Below are 23,384 nucleotides of genomic sequence, written 5' to 3'. Positions count from 1 at the left end.
AGTGACTCTGGGGGAAGGCCCTTCTGCTGTAGGGGGCCTTCTTCCCAGCACACATTCAGAGCATACAGAAGGTCCCCTCTAATGCAGAGACCCCTGGTTACAATTTCTGGGTGGGCAGGCACTCTTCAGGCATGCTAGCTCCTCATTATGAACAGTGTTCCCAGGCTCAAGGCACTCTACTCTTGTCACCTCATATCTTGAGCTCCAGAGCCACCCCTGAGTGGGTCCTGATCAAAACTGTTCCCTTAACTTTTGACCCAGCAATTGGACTTCTGGAAAGTTCTGATCTATTGGCCCCTTTGCAAATCGACATGTGTACAAGGCTGCTCCTTGCTACATTGTTCATAACAGCAAAAACCCGGAAGCAACCTAAATGTCTACCAGAAGGGGACTGGCTAAATTTAGTATGATGTACCCAAACTGTGGGATAATAAACAGTTCTTCAATATGTGCCGATAGGAAAAGATCTGTAAGCCATACTGCTGGCTGATAAAAGGTTCAGTGCAGACCAGTGTGTGACTGTATGGTCTTAATCTTATTTGGGTTTCCCCCAAAGCAGACCTCGAGATAAGAATCTAGGTGCAAGTCATTCTTTGGGAGGTGATCCAGGATACACGGTGAGGGAAGAGGGAAGTGAGATAGGGCAGAGATAAAGGCTATGTCAGTGACTGGGTTCCTACTGTAGGCAACTAGGGCTCAGTCCCATGGGGACCCATGAAGAGCCTGTGTGAAACATGCCTCGGGATCATGCCATCAAGGGACAGGGAAGCTGGAGTATTTATCTGCCAACTTCAGCCCCTCATTGGTTGAGGGGTATTCCTTTCCTGGCACTTCCGGCCAGTGTAGCTTGCCAGCTAGCAACTCCTTGGCCAGAGAGCATGCTCAAGCAGAGAGATTCAGGAAGAAGTCAGTTTTGAATGAAATGTCTGCTGGTGCCTCTGGAGGTGGAAATCTTTAATTATTCTTCAGGTCAACTGCTTTTTCCCCTCCATATGTTTCAGAAGCTGCTGGTCTCTCATCAGCCTTTTCTGGCTGATGTGCCTCAGACACAGTGGTGGTGGTGGTGGAGGGGACAGAGCTTGGAGTGGTCATTCCCCTCTGGTATTGGGCTAAATTGTATGCCCCCCAAAATATATGTTGAAGTTCTAACTCTCCAGTACCTCAGAATGTGACCTTATTTGGAGATAGGGTCTTTATAGAGGTCATTAAGTTAAAATGAGGTCATTAGGGTGGGCCCTAATCCAATATGATTGGTGTCCTTATAAAAGGGAGAAATTTGCTGTCCATCGATGGATAAATGGATAAAGAAGATGTGGTACATATATACAATGGAATATTACTCATTCACAAAAAGAATGAAATCTTACTATTTGTGATGGGTGAACCAAGAGGGTATTATGTTAAATGAAGTAAGTCAGACAGAGAAGACAAATACCATATGATTTCACTTATTGTGGAATCTAAAAAACAAAACAAACAAAAAGAAACAAACTCATAGATACAGAGAACAAACTGATGGTTGCCAGATGGGAGGGGTTTGGGGGGCTGGGTGAAAAAGGTGAAGGGATTAAGATGTACAAATTGCCAGTTATAAAGATAGTCACAGGGATGTAGAGTACAGCATAAAGAATATAGTTAATAACGTTGTAATAACTGTGTATGGTGTCAGATGGGTACTAGACTTATCATAAAGTATATACATGTCTAATCACTATGTTGGACACCTGAAACTAATATAATATTGTGTCTCAATTATAACTGAAAAATTAATTTCTATAAAAAAGGGGGAAATTTGGAGACAGACATGCAGGGAAAATACCACAGGAAGGTGAAGGCAGAGACTGTTTTTACAAGCCAAGGGCCACCAAAGATTGCCAATAAGCCACTAGAAGCTGGGGGATAGGCCTGGAGCAGATTCTCCCTCACAGCCCTCAGAAAGAACCAACCCTCTCAATACCTTATCTTGGACTTCTAGCCCCCAGAACTGTTAAATAATGCATTTCTATTGTTTATGCCACTCAGTTTATGGTACTTTATGGCAGCTCTGGGAGACTAATACACCCTCTGTCAAGGCTGTCACTACATTGTCACCTTCCATTCTAGCAGAGATTAGTGCCCCCAATCCAAGAATCTAGGGGAAAGGAAGTGAAGGCAGTTTTTATAGCAGTGGCGGTCCCCAACCCAGCTTTGACTTCTTCCCCACATGGTCTTAAATGTCTTATTGCCAATAAGAGAACATTTAGAAATGAATTATTCTGTCTAGAGATTTCTAGAATCACATAATAATTTTTCCTGTTTTTGATGGTTAAATGAATGAATGAGTGAATGAGTAAAGTCATAAATCTCTAATGTGTTTGGCCTTACTCTAAATAGAAGCTTCTCTAGTTATGATATTTTGGCTTGCAAAATTTGATGGAAAGCTAAGCACCAGAAAAGAATGGACATTAAACCTGCTGCCATGAACAGGTAGAATGGGTGGTGATCCCTTTGAATTAATGAACAAATGGATTAAAGGATAGTCAGAATCCAACGTGTTCACAAATTGAGGAATGTCTGTGTTTCCCTTACTCCTTCCCCTCCCAATTGCAAACCTTTTATTGAAGTGTAACATACATATAGTAAAGTACACACATCATGAATGTACAACTCAGTAATTTTTACAAATAAAACTCATGTGTATCCAGCACTGAGATCAACATATGGACCATTACCAGCACCCCAAATGGTACCTTTCTGCCTCCCAATCAAAAGATAACTACTTTTCTGACTTCTATCACCATGGATTACTTTAGCTTGATTTTTGGACTTTACATAGATGAAATTATACAGAACACACTCTTTTGTGTCTGCCTTCTTTTAGTACACATTCTGTACATGAGAGTTTTCTATATATTGTATAAGTAAGTTGCTTGTTCTTTTTCATTGCTTCATAGTATTCCACAGTATAAATGCACCAGAAGTTATTTATTTACTTCTGATGAACATTTGGTTTGTCCCTAGTTTTTGGCAAATTGAATAGTGCAATGGATCTTATTTTATAGGTCTTTTGGTGAACATATGTGTTATCTATAGATATTTACCTTGAAGGGAAATTGCTGGGTTATAGGGCGAGCACTTGTTCAGCTTTAGTGGTTATTGTGCAGTTTTCCATAATGGCTATGCTAAATATTATATTCTACCAACAGCATATGAAGTTCCAGTTGCTTCACATCCTGACTGGCACTTAGTATTAGTTTTGATTTGTTTTGATGTATTAGTCATTCTGTTGGTCATAATGGTTTGGACTTACATTACCTGAATGACCAAGGTTGTTGATCACCTGTTCATGCACTTACTGACTTCTTCCTTTTAATAATTGCCACATTCTTCCCTCTCTTACTTCTATTTCTTAGTCCCACCTTTTCTTATTTAACAGCCGGTCACCAAGCACAGGGAGAGGGGCCTCCTTGGAGCTCAGCAAAGGCAATTGTGTAAACTTTGTCTCTGTCTGGGCTCTTTTACAGCCTCAAAGTACCACGAATTCCACTGCTCCAATGCAGATGGGTCCCAGCAGGGTTGCTGCGTGTGTCTATGAGGAATGAGGTTTCTGGATTCTGGCCTTGCCCATCTGCCTACTTTGCAGAATTATTTTCCATTACATAAGACTCTGCAAAAGGCCTTGAGTTGCCGAGAGGAAAGGCACTGCAAAATGCAAACTAATCAAAGCATTTATATCAAAGAATGGGAGAAATCCATCACTCCCTTGTCTCTGGAAGAGTCCCATTATCTGATAGCTCTGACTGACTTATCCCCACCTTATCTAAAAGGCAAGATCTGCAGGCTAGAAAGAGCTTCCTGCCCCCACCCCAAACCTTCAATAATTTGCCTATTAAGCCCAAGGAGAGTGGATGTGAGCAAGAGAGAGGGAAAAAGGCAAACAGCTGAGCATAAACTACTGGTTTGTCATAACCTTATCCTAGGCTCTCTTAAATAATTCATTTAGGTCAGTTTGTCCATACATGACATGGGCCTAACTGAACTTAATTGAACTTATCTCATACTTTGCAGAGATTATACAAATAGATTTCATAAAAAGCATAAAGCACTTGAAGTTGCAGAAAGAAGCAAGGAGGCAAAAACAAGATGCTTGGGTCAGATTTAACAGAGGATCTGAGGCTGGCCTAAGGAGCAGAAATGGTTGTGGACATGAACTGGTGAACCTCCATAGTGTGTGTCCACTGAGACACCTAAAGGGCATATGGGTGAACTAAGGGTCTCAGGGCGCCCTCTTCCTCTGTCAAGAAGAAAGCATTAGAAAAGCAGAGTCTCTCAACATAGATTTCATGGAGTAACCAAGGACAGGGAGATACTGCTAGGGGTGAGAGAGGCAGAATGAGAGTGCATGGGCCAGGGTGGGTGGTGCAGCTCCTATGTGAGTAGAATAAACCAAGACCAAGGCTGTTTTCCACAGAGTGCTCTGCAGTACCACAACAGCCATAATCATGTGAAAGCTTTCAGTTTGTATAGTACTTTGACTCCTCAGTGTTCACTGATACATGTCGTCTCACTCCTTTCTCAGATTTAAGAATCATAGCCTACTAAGGTTTAAGAGGCCTGAGAGATGATCTTAGATGGGGAGACAGAAACTCATGGGGGTCAAGTTACTTCCTCCATGTCACACAGCTAGGGAATGGCAGAGATGGGGTTCTAAACTGGGACGCAGGGTTTGACATCCAATGCCCCTTCTGCTCCCCACACTGGTGGGAGGTCGGAGGGCTGTGGGGCTGGCTGACAAAATGGATCTCACAAAGGGTGAATGAATCTGCTAACTTGGTCTGGCCTCAGTAGACAAAGTACCTCCTTGTTTCTTAAGCCTTGGAAGACATAAGAGTGAGTCCCAGAGGATGTCCTCATGTTTCTGAAGGTGCTTCTTTTCCCTTGTTCCTGACTCTGGGCTGCAAGGAGACAAATATGTACAGGGTAACTGCAGGCGCCTCTTGTCCCTGCTTGTGTCTTTGTTTCGGCCCAGAGCTGACCTTGGCTTACAACTAGGTATTCTTCAAATACATCAGAGAGAATGTGCTGGCTCCCAAAGCATTCCTGGGCTGTGAAGGCTATAATGATGAATTTGTGGGAAGGTGGAGGAGCAGGGTTACATTGCACATCCATGGGGGCATCTTTCATACAGGACAGACTGTGACAGGAACCCCCTGGAGGTGTGTGAGACAGAGGCCCTGTGCATATCCACTGCAAAGGGAATAAAAATTCTCATCATAAACCATCTCAGCAGACACTTTCTAGGGCCCCACCCAGACGCTCTTAGCCACCCTGAAGGCCACCAATAGGCAGAGCTCCTGGACAAAATGACTGTCCTGGGATGGGCACTGGTGCAGAATAGGGTAAAGGTGCTGGAAGCTCAACGCCCTAGGATCAACTCTTGATTAATGAGGAAAGGAAGTTGGTGTATAAACAGCATAGCTTCACTGCTTTCCAGTCAACAACATCGGAGTAGGTCTCCTGGAGTCTCCCGGGCTCCAACGCGATAAAGCCCTTTATTGGTTTCCTTCTCTTCCCCACCCATCTCACTTCCTCAGCCCTTCCCCATGCTTCCTGGGGTCACTTCCCAACTTAACTACCTGCATCTAAATCTTCATTTTAGGCTCTGACTTTAGAAGGCTCTCAGATTAAGACAATCTCAAGGACCTCCCTTCCTCCAACAACTGCCAACAGTGTCTCCCTCTCTGCCCACCCCTTAGCCCCAGCAGTCTGAGCTTCAGTTTCTTCTCTCCTGGATCTCACCTCTAGTGAACATTACGTCTTGAGAACAAGCCTACCCTGCCCAGATTCTATCTCCCATCTCTCCCCTTTACTCACTCCCATTACAATGTCAGAGTTTTTCCTGTAACTTAAGGATACGGGAAAGCCTACACCAGATATGGACTTAGCCCAGAGGAAGTAAAAAGGGAACAAAATGGCAGTATTATTATTATTTTATCTTTTATTTAACAGCACCTTTCACAATTCCTAGCAAAAGAAGCAACAAATTAAAGACGGCTACCAGTGCTTTCACATGCCTCCCATTGACAGGAGAGAGTCTAGGCACTCTCCTTCCTTAAATCTGGGTGGGCTCTATGATTTCTTAGACCAATTGAATATGGAAGAAGGGACACTGTGCTAATTTTGGTGCCCAAGTCTGAAGAGACTGCCAGCTTCTACTTCTTTGTCTCTTGGAACACTCACTGTTAGAGTCACCATGTAAGAAGTCCCACTCACTTACTAGAGATACCAGGTGGAAAGGCCTTAAGGGACATGAAGAGGGACAGCAGCCCAAGGAGCCCAGCCTTCTAGCCTTTCCTGCTGAAGCACCAGATATGGTCCACTTTGATCCTGCAGACCAGCCAGGCTGCCAAGAAATACTGCTGAGTGATGGCAACAGATGCTACGAGAGGAAAAAGGATCACCCAGTCAAGCCCTGCCCCCCAAAATTCTGACCCCCAAAATTGTGAGATATGATAAAATAGTCTTCTTTTGAAGCTACTAGATTTTGAGATCATTTATTATGCAGCAATAGGTAACTGGGAGAGTAGGCATTGAAGAAATGTTTATCGAATGAAAAAGCAATGAAAGGAAGGAAGAAATGAAGGGAGGGCATAGAGGAGGAAAGGAAAGAAAGGAAAGAAGTTTCCAGTTGTTCTTGGAAGGCTGTAACAGGACTGATTAAATGGCAGGCACTTGCAAGGTTCATAACCCCAATTTGAGGAGAGCCATGTTTATTTTGCATAGTTGTCAGTGGAACTCTGTGATCCTGTTACCATTGATTGGATTAGGAATCTGCACCCTGGGAAAGACCAGAGGTGCCCTGGCTTGAGAACTCTGTCTAGCCCAAGCTAGGCTGTTGGGGCCATGCAGTGTGGTGAGGAGGCCACCCAATCAGATCTGCTTTGGGGGAAGGTTGCCAATTCTGGATACATTGAGAAGGAGTGATAGAAGCTGAGAGAAGCTGGGTCTCGAAAATGGAGGTGGCCCCAGAGTCTGGAACAGCCAAGGATAAAGTCAGATGGAAAGTCCACCCATGGCTGCTGGCTGTTTCCAGAACCAAGGTGGGAGTTCTTGCTCATGCTCAGCCCTCCAGAGGCTTCTGTAAACCCCAGAACCTGTGCTAGCCTCAATTTGTCTCTGTATCTGATAATCCCAGAGAGCCTAATAGGATGAAAATCCAGTGAGTGACATGTCTCCATGCGTGTGCTCCTGAAGTGCATTTGTGCGTGTGTGTGTGTGTGTGTGTGTGTGTGTGTGTGTGTGTGCACAGGAGTGAGCAGTTTGCTGGAATTTCTAGGATTAAAGTTAGGAAATAAAATACTATATCCCCCACACACATTTCCTCGTAGAAAAAAAACATTTTCTTTATAGTTTCCCCTGTAGTGGGGTAAAGAGCTGGCTCCTGTTAATTGAAGGGTGCAGGATGAGACAGTGGTTGTAAAAGATTTTAAAGCTTTGAAGCCTTTTTCTCCAAACAGAACATTAGTGAGAAGCCAATAAGGTCAATCAGGTGAAAGCCACCTCTCTAATTTGGTGGGGAAAGGGAGGCAGGCACACAGAATCCAATCATTGGCACTCTTGGCCTTGAGGAGGCCAGGGGTTCTCTAAGACTCTGCTGAGTTAAGAGGCAGAGAAGAGTGCTCTGGATGAAATTCGAATCCCTGGATTAAAGGCCCCTCTTTTTCATTAACCAACTTTATGACCTAATCTCTATGGGCCTTAGCTTTTTCAATTATTAAATGGGGGTATTACCCATTAGGATGCTCTTAGCAGAGTATCCAACAAAAATAATTTTAAACAGTAAAGGTATGTTAATATCTCTGACAAGAAGCCCAGAGGCAGGTGGTCTTGAGTTCAGTAGCCAAAAAGGTCATCAAGTACTCAGGCTCTTTCTACCTTTCTATTCATTCTGTCATCCCCTCATGGTCATAAAATGGTTGCTGCTGCTGTTTCAATATCTTACATCCTTACAACAACATTCAAAGGCGGGAAGAATGTGAATGGGTGATGATGACATCAATCTCCTAAAACATTTCTCTTTTTACAGGAAGAAAACTATTTCTGAGAAACATCCCACCAGGATCCCCGTTAGGTTCTATTGGCCAGGACAGGGATGTCCCTAAACTAAATCATTAAAGAATAATGTTTGTACCATGATTGGCTTAGGGTAATTATGAATCATCTTATGGGGTTGAATCCACCTTCTATGAACATAATGCCATCCAATATCAGAATAGTTCTGAATTGATATTGTGCTCTCAGGTCTTAAGCATTGGGGTTTACCTCATACAGGTGAGCACATTACTGCTGGCTGAGAACCTTCTGGTCCCCAGTGACTCCGACTCCACCCCTCAAGGCCAGCCTATAGGGAGAGAAGATTTAACCCAAATCGAGAATGTAACTCACAACCCTAGTTTTTTCCTTGGTAGGCAATCAGCATTCCAAGCCATTAGATATATATATCTAATCTAATTACCTTCTCAACGTGTCTTGCATTGATTGTCCAGTTGTGTGCAGGATGTGTGTGCGGTTGGCGACTGCTCCTAATCTAATGTCACCGTGTCATCATCCAGCCTGAACTGTAAATGTGGAGACACAAGGGACCATATCCATGCAGTTCGCTTCGTACTCTGCCTGTCCCAGTGCCTGTGTACACCAGCCCTTAAAAGCTTCTACTGATTAATGAATGCCAGAGGCTTCCTTGCTGTGACGTTGACAAGTATTAGAAAAGCTGCGGACACTTCTGAGCACTGTTGATTTTTTAAAACTCCCCTTCCCACCTTCCACCTTAACTCCAAGAGATCAGTCTTCAATTTGTGGATCCAATCTGTTTTGAAAGTGTTTAACAAAAAGGTACTTTTAGTCCTTAAAACTTCTTATGACAGAAGACACACCATTAGAACCCTGTTACTCCCATGAGAAAACATTGGGGTACACGGTAGTAACTGATGTGAGGAGATGGGAATTCAAAGCCGATTAAGGTTTTATAGAGGATCTGGGATGGGGTTTTTGGCTCTTGCAAATTGACCTAAGCTAGTTTGGTCTTGAAAAACAATTAGGTTCTTTTTGGTAAATCTGTGTTGCCATGACTAATTAGAGGTGAGTGAAGGTGGAGGATCCCTCCCCTACTGTACCACTAGGTCACTGTGAAAAGAAGTCTTCAGGTCAAGTTCTGAGCAAGCTGTGCCAAGCAGTTCTATAACTTGTTCTGTAAATTCTGTGAAGATCCAGCTCTCTCTCCTTTTCAGAGCTCTGGCAGCTGCTGCAGAAAAGTTTGCCTGAGGAATCCTTGCAGTGAGATTCTCTATCTTTCTAGTTCGACTCCAGGGGGACAAAAATCTACCAAATCAGCAGCCAGATGCTCGCAGGACCACTTAGGAAAGACACCCACGATGCCATTCATACAAGAACAAACCACAGGGCATGCCGGATTTTCCTACTCTGTGCCTGCAAAAGCTGGGATGCCGCTCCTATTCCTACCCAGTCCACCTCTCTCTGACCCCAGTGAGAACTCTTTCTAAGGCCCTTTATGCTAATGAACAAAACCTCTGGTGCCAGTTAATGCCTAGGCCATGACGGGCTCTGGAGTGTAGATTTGTGATAAAGTGTTAAGTACCCATTCTTAAACGTCTGTCCTCAGTTAGACCCACTGCCTTCTCCTAAAGCAGATGAAACCTAACACGTACATACCAACATGCCAAACGACCCACCAGAATTTACTTTACATTACAGGTCACATCACAACTGTCATTTTCCTGCTCCTGTTGACACAAATAAAATAGAAGTGCCTACAACAATTTAGCATCCCCTGCAGTGAAATTTGGAACCGCCCAATTAGAGAGAGAAAAAAATGCTCCTTGTTCAGCCAACCAGCCCTTTACAGATTACAAAGTGTTTTATAGCAAGACCACAATGGCCAGAGGGAGGGGCTCCCTGGCCTTCCACCTCAATCAGGGCAGTTCCGCTTCCTTGTAAACTTGCACTGGCCCACCAGATTGGATGGCCTTTAAAACTTTAAAAACCTCTGTGTAGCCCCTGCAGGGAATAAGGAAGGGAAGAGGAATGGGAAGGATGGCAGGATGGTGGGAGGAGAGCTGGCAGGAATGATGAAAGGAGAACAGGAGGAGATGCAGCAGGAAAAGAGGCCAGGATGGCCTCTGTGAGGAGGCAGGAATCCTAAGGAATGATCCTCCTTTGATTGGAGAACCCTCAGTTCACCCATCCAGGAGGCAGGGTGCTGGTTGCTAGGCCCCCCCTTCAGAAAAGAAGGATTTACACCCTCCACTGCTGAGAATGCTGTCTGCAGCCTATCCCCAGCTGTCAGCCCTTCCTCAAGGCTGAAGAAACCGCCCTGCCCAGGGTCATGCCAGCTTCTGGAGCAGCCCATGCCCAGGGGCTGATCCCTGCAAGGCTATCAGGGCTTGCTCCTGCAGCCCAACTCTGAACAACTCCGAAGTGTCACCCAGCTCCAGAGTGCTCTGAGGGGTCAGCTGAGGCTCTTGTAGGGCTAGCATTGTAGTTCAGTTTCCTCCTCTGCCTGCTTGGCTTCTAGCCCCGCCCTTCTCCAGGTGCTGACCCTAGAAATGCTCCCCAAGAAAATGTCCTGCATGCTAATCTCCATCCCAGCATCTGCTTCCCCAGGAAACGGGACCTGCAATGTCATGGGTGAGTCACTCTGCCCAGCTGAGATTGCAGAGCTGGGACACAACGTGCTGACGCTGGAATCCAGGACTCCGCGAGGAGAGAAAAGAGGCAATAACCAGCTTTAACAACCATCTAGTTTGCATACCTTTCCTACACCCTAGCTCCAGCTGCCTCTCCCTCTTCCCATACCTTCTGTGAGGGCACCAGACTGAGGTTTTTTTGCAGTGTGCATTCTCAAATCTTCCTTTCCCAACTAGCAGTCTCCCACATCTTGTGGGTTTGCCGGCTTAAAATCTGAGGAGGCAGGAGAACCGAAGAAAAGAATAAGGATGAAGAATGGGGAGGAAAGATGAAGAAAAGAGTGTGTTTGCATCTAACATGGAAAGAATGGCCCCTCTTACAAGTGAAAATTTGACAATTGCCCCCCCCCACCACAGACAGCTCCTCCTGCCTGAAAGTGTTAATCCACCTCGAAGAGCAAAGGCTGGCTTCCCACAAGGCTATTTCCCTGGGCCTGCCTGGCTGGGGATCAGGCCCATTGTTAATAAGTAATGACAGCCCAGCTCCTCCGTGGATTCCCCTGGGGTTTTGTGTCAGAAACGTCTTCCCTTGCTGCCGCTTGAGTTGACAGACTCCGGCTCCTGGCAGGCAGCTGTGAACACAAACCAGCCTTTGCCAGGATGCCCTATGTCATCGGGCCCAGAGCCCCAGGGCAACACAGGTGAAGATGACCTTAGTTGTCTGCAGGGACTGTGGCCGGGAGGGAACCTCATGGCCTCCTTCATCAAGGGGTGGAACCATGTCCTGGTGAGTGGTAAATTCCCAAAGCCTTCAGCCAACAGGAGAGGCTGCTTTGCCTCAGCCCCTGCCTCTGCTCTGTGGGGAATCTACTCATGAAGGTGTTGTTGCCATTAATGACACTATTTAAAAGATGCTCCAGGAATAGGGTTTTTCAGGTGGTCTTGCTTACTAGCAGGAAGTTCGTTCTTGTATCTGGCCTAAGTAACACAGCACATTTAGCACTTCACATTTGCCCAGAAATAATTCACAAACAAAAACATTCTGGAACCTTTAAGAGAAAAAGAAATGTTTGTTCCACCTTGCCAACGCAAAGTCCTGTTTTAAAATCTAGGCCTTATTATTATTCAGGTATGGTGAGGTAAACGGATCAGGAGACAACTGCCATAGAAAGGTAATTGGTTATACTTACAATTCCCAGGAGGACAGGGCATGCCAGGCCACAGGGGGCACACGGGGAAGCACTGGGGTCAGTCAGGAGGCAGAAGAAGAGGAGGAAATGTGGGCTAGAGCATTTATCGTGGTTTCCATGAAAGGAGTGGGCGAGGCAGGGTAAGCAGGCTTTGGATTGGCTAGTTTGAGAAATCTCAGTGGGCTCTGGGGCACAAGGACTGTCCCTAGTTGTCTGGGACCTCGCCCTAAGGTGATCAGGGCAGGTGGATAGTGGCATGGAGGATGAGACCTGATAGAAGAGGTTGCTAGGAGTAGGGCTCTGGATTGGCTGATTTGCATTCGAAAGCGTGCTCACCGTTGAGTTGTTTACTATCTCGAGGAATTGGCCAGCCCTGGGAGGTGCAGCCCATCCAGGGTAAGCAAGGCCCCATATGTCCAAGCATCAGAACACAGAAAATAAAAGGCATGCTTAATACAGGTCCTCTTTTAGCCTTTCGCTGTGCTTGTTTTATACTGCCTGGAATCATGTTCAGCTTGATTGTTATTTGAAATCCACTGATAGCACATTCCTAGCAGTATTATTAATAATAATAGAAAGTAGAAATGACTCAAATACCCATCAGTGTGAAAATGGTTAAGTAAACAATGGGCTAACCATACCATGGAATAGTATACAGCAAATAAAAATTAAGACATACCTAGATGCACTGATATCTACTATTCACAGAGATGTACAAAAATTTTAAAAGTTGTAGAATGACTTGCATACACAATGCAATCCCATTTGTACAAAAACAAAACTAATAATAAAGAGTCTTTAGGTAGTATATATACATAAATGAATAGAAAAAAATGTCTGAAAGAAGACACATCCAAGAATTAGCAGTTTTTACCTCCAGGGAGGGTGTCACAGGTTGGGTTCTCTAGGAAGCAGGCATTGAGATGGAGTCAGGAGTGCCAAGGGTTTCTTGGGGAGGAGAACCCATTAAATGAGAAGTGTGGAAGCAGGACCGGACAGGTGCAGCTGGCAGGCAGCAATACTGATCTGAAAAGTTTTTGCCCAATCAGCTGGAGCCCTGAGCAAAGGGTGCCCATTAGAGCAGCCCGATGTTGGGCAGAAATGATCGGCCCTGAGTGCCAGTGCCTTGCTCAGCTGCTGGTCAGAGCCACCCCGAGAAGGGCTAGGGTGGACCATGAGGCTGTCAGCTGATCAGACTTTGAGCAGCTGGAGGGGGATCAAAGCAGCTCAACTCTGTCTGCCACAGAGGATATGGGTGTGGGGTGGAGGAGGTGACAAAGACACTTTTATTTTCCTAACACTTTTTGCACTTGAAGACTGTATCAGTATATGTAAGTTATAAACAGAGGGACAAATAGAATTCTAAGTAGCTCTCATATCTGTGACTCCTCACCCTTCTTATCATAAGTCTTCATGTGCTCTCAGCAGCTGCAGGGGCGAAGGAATCCACCCAGCTGCAGCATTTACCCAGTTTTTGGCTTTAACTAAGAAGACCATATGCTTGTTTGTATGCGCTTTCTCCTCTTCTGACTGTCATCCTAATATCATTAACATTCCTTTCTAGGAACTGGTTTGTGGCACTTTGAAGACTCAGTATGTAAGATACTAATGCTGGGGACAGAAGCAAGAGCTTAGGTCCTCATAGGGGAGATGGAGAGTCACATTAGCAGCTTCATACTTTTCAGGTCAGTGCATGTGCTCCTTGCCAAAGGAGAGGGTTCAAATAAGGGGCATTAGCATCCCAGAGGAGAGGGTCATGGTTCTAATCATCCCAAACATGGCAAGCTTTTTAGATGGATGGCATTTAGGCTTAGCCTGGAAGGATGTAGAAGGAGAAAAGCACATTCTAGTCAAAGGAAACAGCATAAACAAAGTCAGGGAGGCGGGAATGTGAACTCTATTTATAGGCTCTAACATAATCCAGAAGTCTAGAAGTCAGACTGCCTTCAGACAACTCCCAATCCAGTGTCTCTCATAATATCTCCCAGGATTGGGTTTCTCTTTATCTTGCCATATGGCCTCCCATAGTCTTGGAGTCATTCCCAAATTCCAAACAGTGCAGGTATGTGAATATGCTCAATAATTGCACGATTAATTGGAAGTCCTCCTTCCATTTTTTCTCATTCAATAAATATTGGCTGCCATGGTTCCAGACCTCACATCCTTACATCACACTGGCAAGGGGCAAAGAGAACCACTCCTTTGAACAGCTACCAAGGAAGACACTGTCAGCATCACTTTCCCATAAGGCTCCAGCAAGTGTCTCCTGATATTTCATTGGGTTATCTGCCTCTCCCTGGACCAATCACTGAGGCCTGGGTGGATTTCTAGGCCCTGGAGGGACTTATTGGTTGGAAAGACTTTCAGTTTAAACATAATGCCAGTTCCTGTGGGGGCAAACAAGCTTCAGAATTTACCATTTACTCCTAAATTTAGAACATGACTTGAGATACAAACATAGCAAAAGCCTTCAAAAGCATCATTAGAAGAGAAGACAGGACAACGTAGAGATCTATAATTTTTTCCTTGCTACACTTTAATTGCCCTTTGCTGGCATGCACTGCATAAATTAAGAGCTAGTTAATGCTGTAATGCGTAAAACAATTTCATGCATCTTAAATATTGCACTTGTACTTTAATTCCACATTAAGTGGTCCCCTGAAATTTTTAAATTTACAAAGTCACTGCTGTGCTACATGAAAAAGGTGCTAATTAAGTGTTAATCAGTAGCCAGATAACCTTCCCTGAACCCTGCCCAAGGTCTCCAAAATGACCCATTGCCAGAGAATGTGATGTGATGGCCACAAAACAGAGAACTGCAGACACAGATGTGAAATGGTTTCTTAGCCACATCCAGCCAATTAAGGCAGATTTGCCTATTATGCAGTTCTAATTAAATGACATCCACTATAGTGGACATGAGGCTAATAATAATAATAATAGTATTTAATAGTGGCAGAGCTTTCCGTATTCAAAACACTGGGGAAACACTGGCTAATTAACAAGTGGGCATCTCTTTCTGGGCAAGGAGAAGGCTTCATTTGGGTGGTCTTGCTAAAATTTGGAAGGCATGCACAAAGACAGATACAATGGAAAGAAGTAGTTCCTCACTTTAAGGGATTTACCATCTTATAGACCGGTGGTACTCATAGTGTGGTTCGTGGACCAGTGCTGGTCTATAATAAGATAAGTACAGAAATTGAGAGTGACTATTCTGAAACCTTGAAAGCAACTAGACCTCGCTGTGACATTCAAGTGGGTGATCAGTGGACTCTTATCGATCAGGTCAAACTTCCACAGTGAGTGGAATGTGGCATGAACTTCATAAGAGTCACACACAGTAGGACCACATATCAGTCTAGGATGGACTGGAAATTACACATACACACACAGACACACACACACACGTTCTTCACCACAGATGTTCTGAGAAGCACTGTCATAGACCTATCAGTGGAGAATATGGAGATATGGGTTTGGTTACATCCCCACAAATAAGGAGAGGAGATTTAACAGCATGCTATTTCACACTTCTTTATTTTTCCTCTGCTTAGAATGTTCTGTGTCCCCAGTTCCCCCACTTCCCTCCCAACCACTTTCACATACATGAAATCATCTCAGTTTCTGGAAAGCCCCACTAAGGTACTACTTTCTGTGGGAAGACTTTACTATAGTCCCCCCATAATTACCACCATCTCCTGCCAGTAATAGACTAGCTTCAGTCCTGTGCACACTGCACTATGGCACTTTCCATACGGCACTGAATATATTTATGTCACTTTGCCCAATAGGACTGATCGATCCTTGGAAATAGAGCTAATGCTTTATAGCTTTGAATTCCTAGTGCAGAGCACATAGTAGATGCTCATTAAATGTTTACCAAATTCTGTTTTAAAAAATTGTGTTAAATATACATAATATAAAATTTACCATTCATTACATTCACATTGTTGTGCAACCATCACCGCCATCCATCTCTAGAATTGTTTTCATCTTGCAAAACTGAAACTCTGTCCCCATAAAACACTAACTCCCCATTCCTCCCTCCCCACCCAGTCCTTGGCTACCTCCATTCCACCTTCTGTCTTTATGAATTTTACTATTGTAGGGACCTCACATAAGTGGAATCATAAAGTATTTGTCCTTTTGTGACCAGCTTATTTCACTTAGTAGAATGTCTTCAAGGTTCATCCACGTTGTAGCATGTGTTAAAATTTCCTTTTTAAATGAATCCAATTTTAAAACCTTCAACATTATTATACAATTTTGCAATAAGTAGGGATGGCATCCCCCCTACTTCTGCTTGTATTTGAAACAGAGAAGAGCGAAAGGAAGAGAAGCACATTAATGATCCAGGAGGTGGCAGCAGAAAACAAAGGGGCCCTGTGTTCTGCAGTTTCTCTGTGCCAATTCTGGTCCCTGTTTGCTCTGGTTCCCGCTCAGCAGTTCTGCCTCTTGAAAGTCAGAGTTCCCAAATCTGGACACCATGCCCAGCAAGGAATGGGCATGAGAGGACTTCTGATAATTAGCAGCAGAGCACAAATGACAATAGAAATTAACTGAAGTCCTAGCTGTGGTCCCGCTAATACCTGCTGGGTGACCTCGGGCAAGTCACCTAAACTCTCTGAGCTTGGTCTGTAAAATTGAGAAGATAATACAGTGTATCTTCCAGGGTTGTTGAGGAGATCTGACGAGATAATGCACATAAACCACTTGGTAAACTTTAAAGTGCTACGTGTGCCAGTCTCAGTGGTTTTTATCACTAGTATAAAGGTTGTAATAAAGAAGAAGACAGCACAGCTTATTATTCGCTCTTCCTGGAGAGAAGGTATAGAATAGCTACAGCATCATTCAGTCTTCATCTTTGGGGCTTTTCTGATTTCTTTCCTTTTTCCTTTTTCCATCCTCGAAACCTTTGCGTTAGGAAGAGTTCCTGGTCCCATTCAGCTGAATGCCATTAGCTGCCACTACACTGCCAATATGAGAAACAAAGAGACTCATGGAATTCATTCAGGGCATCAGCAAACACAGTCTGAAAGCATGAACTGTGCAGTGGGTGGGGTGCTGGCAACAAAAGGCAAAAGAGCCAAGTGGCTGGCCCTGGCGGAGCCCACAGTGTCAAGCACTACCCCTATGTAAGCGGATGTCCACAACATCTTCCACTTGTCCCTTCAGGTCCATGCTCCACCCCTCCTCCTTGTCCTGTACCTCAGAAAACTGACCTTTCTGCACTCACTTCAAAGGGCTTCCTGTTGGCCAGCTCCAGATACCTGGGCTAACTTACTCTTTCACTGAAGGTCCCTATTCCTTTTAAGGTGGCCTTCTCTACTTACCTCTGCCCTCTCTTCTTGGTTTAAGTAACCACAACCTCTCCTTGCCCCTTTGGGCCTGGGGTAGGAACAACTCCACTACTAACAGCTTCTGCTTCTTGTGCTGCTCCTGTGGTTCCCCTACACTCACATCTTTGTTGATGGTCCCTTTGTACATAGATACTTCTCGAACTCTCCTAACTGCTTCCTGTTGAGTCTCTGCCTGATCCACATTAGAACCATTCCAAGCAGGGCACGTGTTGCTTCCCCTTCTCCTGCAGCACCCTCCAATCCAGCTCTGCTCATTTCAGGCTGTAGCCAAAGGAAACAAAAGAGTCGGGCTACATCCAAGAAAATGAGATTTGAGGCTGGGGAAATCTCCTGGATGTCATGAGAGGCCCTGATGAGTTCTGTGAGTGGTCTCCCGGGGCTTGGGTGCGTGGGGGACGATGGGGGTGGAGGAGAGGAAGGGAAGCACAAGAAAGTCTCATTTTCAGGAATGCTGTTTGTCTGTGGATGTACATATCTCACCCATCATGGCCTCCATGGAGTTATTTATTGACCATCATTAAAGTGGAGCCTGACTTCATGAGTCTCTCTCTGTTCCAGAAGGATCAGGGGCCTGCAGCTTGTCTGGAATATCAGAGTGTGACAGCTACCACATTCTCTTCTTCAAAAACCTACTTGAGCCCCCTTCCCAAAGATGCTCCTCCTCAATCCCACTCCTTCCAATCCCAGGGCACTAGACCCTCCCCTTGGCCATAGCTGATTGGATAAAGAATGGGCGTCTGAGCTGACTGGACCAATCAGATCCTTTCCCAAGAATTAGGCCTTGGGACATCTTGGAGGTTCTAGGCAGTTTTTGTTGGCTGCTTGAATGAACACTTTGTGCCAGGCACAGTTGTGGGCCAGGGGAAGACAGAAGGGAACAGACAAGAAGGGCCACCCGAGGCAGCCATTTCCCACCATGTGCCCAGAGCAGCAGAAAAGGCTGAGAGAGAATAAAGAAGCAATTTTGGAGGAAAGCTGAAATTAGAGACCTCGGAGCTGCAGAGACAAAGAAAGAGAGGATGGAGTTGCCAAGGTTCTTGCTGGCATCCCAGTTGCTGATTCCCATTCCCAGAGGCCAGCTGTACTTCCTGTCCTTGAATCTCTGAGATGGCCTCATGTTCTTCCCATAAATTCTCCCTTTTTACTTAGGCTTGTGCAAGTGGGCTTCTGTTTTGTGCCGTTAGACCGGCCCTGCCCAAGGTGCACCTCATGACGTTTAGTTCACAATCCCTAAGGGGCAATTTGTCTTTTTTTGCAGACTCTGCTATAAATTTAAAATCTCTACCTGACTTCGCCTTGCTCACCAGCGAGTATCTTTCTGGGTTAACTTTTGTTCTCATAGGCCACCAATGAAGTCCTGTTACCAGATGCAATGGCCTTTCTGTGTCCCTTCTCCTCCTATTTTCTCCTTGCTCCACATGGCTGACCACTTCTTCTTCTGTCACCTTCTCCCCACACGTGGTTCCTCTTGACACCCCCTCTCCTGCATTTGTTCCTCCATGTCCTCTTGCTCTTCATTTTTCTCCTTGTCTAGCTTTCCAGGTGACTCAAGTGCCCCACTTTGTCTGCTCCATAAGCCTCTTCTTAGCATTCTTTCTGGCTCTCTTGGCAATCCCCTCCTCCACTCTCTGATTTTAGGGACATTGGTTTTCATCATCACCTCTCTCCAGACACAAGTTTGCATCTCCGTTCGGCCCTTTCAGGACTCCATTCCCATCCAGCTGTTAGAAGCATGTATGTGGGCACCCCACTAACCCTTCAAACCTTGTATACCTTAGAGTGATCTCAGTATTTCCCCTCCCAAGCCTGACCCTCCTCTCATGCTCCTGAGTTTGGTTAATGAGGCAGAAAGTTTCTTTGCCCTTCATCCGTGACTCTCAGAGCCGAGAAATTTTGGCAGGGAGTTTTGGCCAGGATCCTCATCTGTTTGCCAGGAAATACCCACCTTGGGCCTCCCTCAAATCGTGATTCCAATTTCTTTGACTTTTTCCTTGCTGCTCACACTAGAATGAATCACGTGAGCTCTTTGCAACTAAGATGCTTCCTGTCCCTCAGGCTGAGGCCCACTGGTCCAGCTCAAGGACTGTGAAGGAAGGAAGCCCCACATTGCCTATGTATTATCTACACAGAGGCTGAAGGCTGTCAGTTCCTCAGAGAGGTTGTACTGTTAGCCTTTGCTCCTCCAGAGGGATTCCATTCTCCTGTGGGATTCAGTTAGAGACCTTCCATTAAGAAGGGCAAGAGGAGAGTGATTCTGTCAGACTGTGGCTACAAGGAGGGCAGGCCGTGAGGGGTAAGAAGGCTTCATTCAGACTCAGTCAGTTTTGAGCTCAGCTCGGACACCAAGCATTTATGCCTTCACCTTGTGGTCTGAAATCTCAGGTCACAACTGACAAGAGCACATCCCCCTCACTGCACTGCCAGAGTGAACCTAATCCCCACCACCTACAACATAAGGACACTTACAGAGAGAAATATGTTCCCTGGGGGTGTAGTAATTAGGGAAATGCTGGCTGCTGTAACAGATAACCCCCCAAAGTACAGTGGCTTACTACATCAAAAGATTATTTATCACTGAATAAAGTCCAAAAATGGGTGTTCCAAAGGACAGGAGACTCTCCTCTCCAGTGGTGATTCATGGACCTAGGTTCCTTCAATATTGTAGCTTTGTTGGACTCATCTATACCAAGATATGGAAGAGTAAAGAGCACATGGGAGGTTTCTATGGGCCAGATCTGTATGTGATGTCCATCTTTTTTTGCTATTGGCTAGAATAAGGTCGCATGGCCACATCTGGGATATGAAGTCTGAAAAACCAGTCTGAGAAGCAGCTAGCTCATTTCTGTCCCAGGGGCTAACACATCTACCACTGTAAATTACTAGTCTCAAGACTTACCATCTGCTGCTGCAGACAGAGGTTCTGAGGGACTGGGGTGTAGAACAGGACCATCTTGATGGAGGGGCCTCTGGGAAAAGAGGTTGGAGAGTGGGGGATGGGAGATCTGGGCTGCCAAGAAGCAGTGTGGCTGAACCTCTGAGGCGGTCCCTAAAATCAGAGAGGCAGACCTGAATTTGAGATTACAAAATTCTCCTGCTTTAGCCCAATCACCAGACTTGTTCCTCAACTCCTGCTATACACAAGCCCTTGCATGAAGAACCTCTGACGGTCTTCCTGGGCCTGCTGTTATGAGGAAGCAACTATGTATTTGATTTTCAGCAGGAGCCAGTCACCTCAGTCTCTGTGCTGGGCAGTGACTTGAGGAGGCAGCCACTAGATTATGAAAGAGATGATCCAAGGCTCTTATACTCACAACAAGATACTCATCTGTAAAAAGAGGTAATGGATCAATTAATGACTGTGCTGCCCAACCCAGTAGCCATTAGTTATGTGTGGCTTTTTAAATTTAAGTTGATTAAAATTAAATTAAATAAAAAATTTGTCCTTTAGTCACACTAGCCACATTTCAAGTGCTTAATAGCGACATGTGTCTGGTTGCCACCATATTGGACAGGGCAGATATGGTACATTTCCATTATCACGCATAGGTCTATTGGACAATGCTAATCTAAAAGGTGCCTCACAGTGCTGATGGTCCATGACTTTATGAAAAACAATGTACATTAAAAATGTAATGTCTGGTTAGCTTGAACACTAAAGAAGGAGAGAGGGATATAAAAAGGTGAGAAGAGAGAAACAGAAGAAGACACTCAGAGGAAAACATTTAGAAAAGAGAAATGCTCATATGCAAGACACAGGCCATTGTAGATATCTGAGGTTGTTTATAAGACCAGAGGAGACTCAGGTGTCTCAAGAAAGGGGTTTTGGTTGTAAGGCAGCACAAGGCTGTGAGGTGGTTCTGCTCTCTTTTCTTCCTCCACCAGCCATTCTTTGCTCCTCACAACTTCAACAGCCATGGACAAACTGACACTGCCTTCTCTCCATGTCTGAAAGGCATGTGCAGCTAAGTAAAACATTGCCCAGTGGGGAGAACCTGACTGGCTACGTTTTATTTCCTCATCAGACCATGCCATGACATGGCTCCCAGATCAGCCTCTGATTGGCTGGTCCTGAGTCAAAGGCCCTTTCTAGCTCAATCAGTTGCAGTCATTGGGGTGGGATGGACTACATGGAAAAGAATATGCCTACCCAGAGGCAGGGCTTGAAGGGCAGACACGTTCCCTAAGAGAGGAAGATGGGGGTGCAGTCATAGAAGATTTGGTTGGCTCAGGATAGGGAGAAACCACATACTCATCAGAGCAGACAAAGAGGCCCCTCCACCCTTTCTTCTGACCTCTAATAGATATTGTACATCTACTATGGGTGTGATTTCATACTCAGTAGAATAAGGAATGCCAAAATGAATAGGAAATAGAAGTAGTGTTTATCTGTCCAATGACCTTGGGCAAATCACTTAACTTCTCTGTGCTTCAGTTTTGACATCTGAAATGGTGGATAATAATAGTACCGGTGAACTGCTTAGAATAGTGGTGGATACATAGTAAGCATTATGTAAATATTGGCTATGACTATTATTAGCCTTCAGGGGTTTATGGTCTTATGTGGACCACAGATGAGTAATTGAATAGTAATGACAATGAGTGTGGAAATCAAGGTGGGTGAGAAATGTGCATGTTTTCAAGTCAGGCAGTCCTTTCAGGCTTATGAAGGAAAAAACCACAGCCCCTTGGCTCTATCTCAATTTCTGCTACCCAGAAGGAACCTCTTCTGACTTTCTGATATGTTTATTCTTATATTTACCTTCATATCTCTAAATAATGTGCTTATGCTATTGTTTTTTGATTTATTGATCTCAGACATTAATCATCTGTTATGGGTGAATTGTATCCCTCTAAAAGATACTGAAGTTCTAACCCCCAGTACCTGTGAATGTGACCTTATTTGGAAATTAGAGTCATTTTGGATAATCAAGTTAAGATAAGAGCATTAGGGTGGGCCCTAATCCAGTATGACTGTTGTCCTTATAAGAAGGGGAAATTTGGACACAGATGCTCACAGGAAACAGATGATGTAAAGAAACACAGGGAGAAGAAGGCCATCTACAAGTCAAAGAGAGAGGCCTAGACAGATCTTCCCTCACGACTCTCAGAAAGAACCAACCCTGATGACACATTGATCTCGGACTTCCAGCCTCCAGACTGTGAGACAATACATTCTTGTTTAAGCCACTCAATCTATGGTAATTTGTTATGGCAGCCCTAGAAAACAAATCCACCATTGGTTTTTACTTGAAATCGAATTTAACTCTCCCTTTTCCCACACCTACACTATCTCTTGCTCCTATTGTACTAATTAATTATATCACAATTTTTCATTAAATCAATATTTAGTGATTATAAGTATGTAAATGTATTCACTGCCATGTTATATGGTATGTTTGGAATACATGCCCTTTACTGTACAAATTTTTATTTTTCTCAGAGTTAATATTTACCTCTCACTCCCTTTTAGTTTATTTAGCTATCCTTAATTCATTTCAAAGATGTATACATCTCTTCTGGGTACATTCAAATAAACCGCTCAGCTTGCTTTTTTTTTTTTTTTCTTTGAGACCACATCCCAGAATCCTGCATGCTCCTTTTGTGATCAGCCTGGGTTTCTCTCCAGGCCTACTGCTCAGCGACCCCCATAGGGTCTCCCCTCAGCATCCAAGTGAGAATTCTCCTCATCTCTCTCCCATATGTACGATCTCCAGTTTTTCAAATCTCATGTTTTCCGACTTCATCTTTTACTTTCTTTATCAGTACCTATGGTTGTGTAATAAATCACCCCCAAACTTAGTGGTTTATAGATGACAATCATCATTTATTAATTCTGTTTCCAGTACAGTACCCATGTTTTCAGTATGCACCCTTGCAGTCAACTGAGCATGGTGTCCTAAGTCTAGAGTCCTTTGTGTTCCATTTTCCAGAATGAACGCAGAGACCCTGATGGGGAGTGAATTTGAAATGACCTGGCTGGGAGAGGTGGAGAAGTCTAACTGCTTCTTAAAACAAATGTGCAAAAACCCCTTTTTCAGCTCATCTGTACCTTCTGCAGTACCTGGGCTTCCAATTCCTTGGCCTTTCTTAGGTTTTGCTGCCTGAATTGGGTTGCTTCTCACAGCTTCTACCTGCACAGGCGCTTAGTTTCC

At 44.6% G+C, this 23,384-nt stretch overlaps 1 long non-coding RNA gene across 8 annotated transcripts in view; it reads left to right on the top strand.

Moving 5' to 3' along the window:
- The window catches only part of LOC120622769 (uncharacterized), a 97,378-nt gene that overhangs the window by 14,325 nt on the left and 59,669 nt on the right, over window positions 1-23,384 (top strand). For 5 of the 8 annotated variants that reach the window (XR_005658551.1, XR_005658552.1, XR_005658550.1 and 2 more), the window contains one exon: window positions 8,066-8,175. The exons of 2 other annotated variants lie outside the window; for them this stretch is intronic. This is a non-coding gene — a long non-coding RNA (uncharacterized LOC120622769). Of the gene's footprint in view, window positions 1-8,065; window positions 8,176-9,334; window positions 9,611-23,384 lie in introns of those variants that run through there. One more of the 8 variants, XR_005658559.1, reaches the window with a different exon arrangement.

Source organism: Pteropus medius, unplaced genomic scaffold (genome assembly GCF_902729225.1).
Source record: "Pteropus medius unplaced genomic scaffold, Ma_sr-lr_union100, whole genome shotgun sequence".
NCBI classification, from domain to species: Eukaryota; Metazoa; Chordata; class Mammalia; order Chiroptera; family Pteropodidae; genus Pteropus; species Pteropus medius.
Note: the sequence above shows the minus strand (reverse complement) of the source record. Positions and strands in the feature narration are given on the sequence as shown.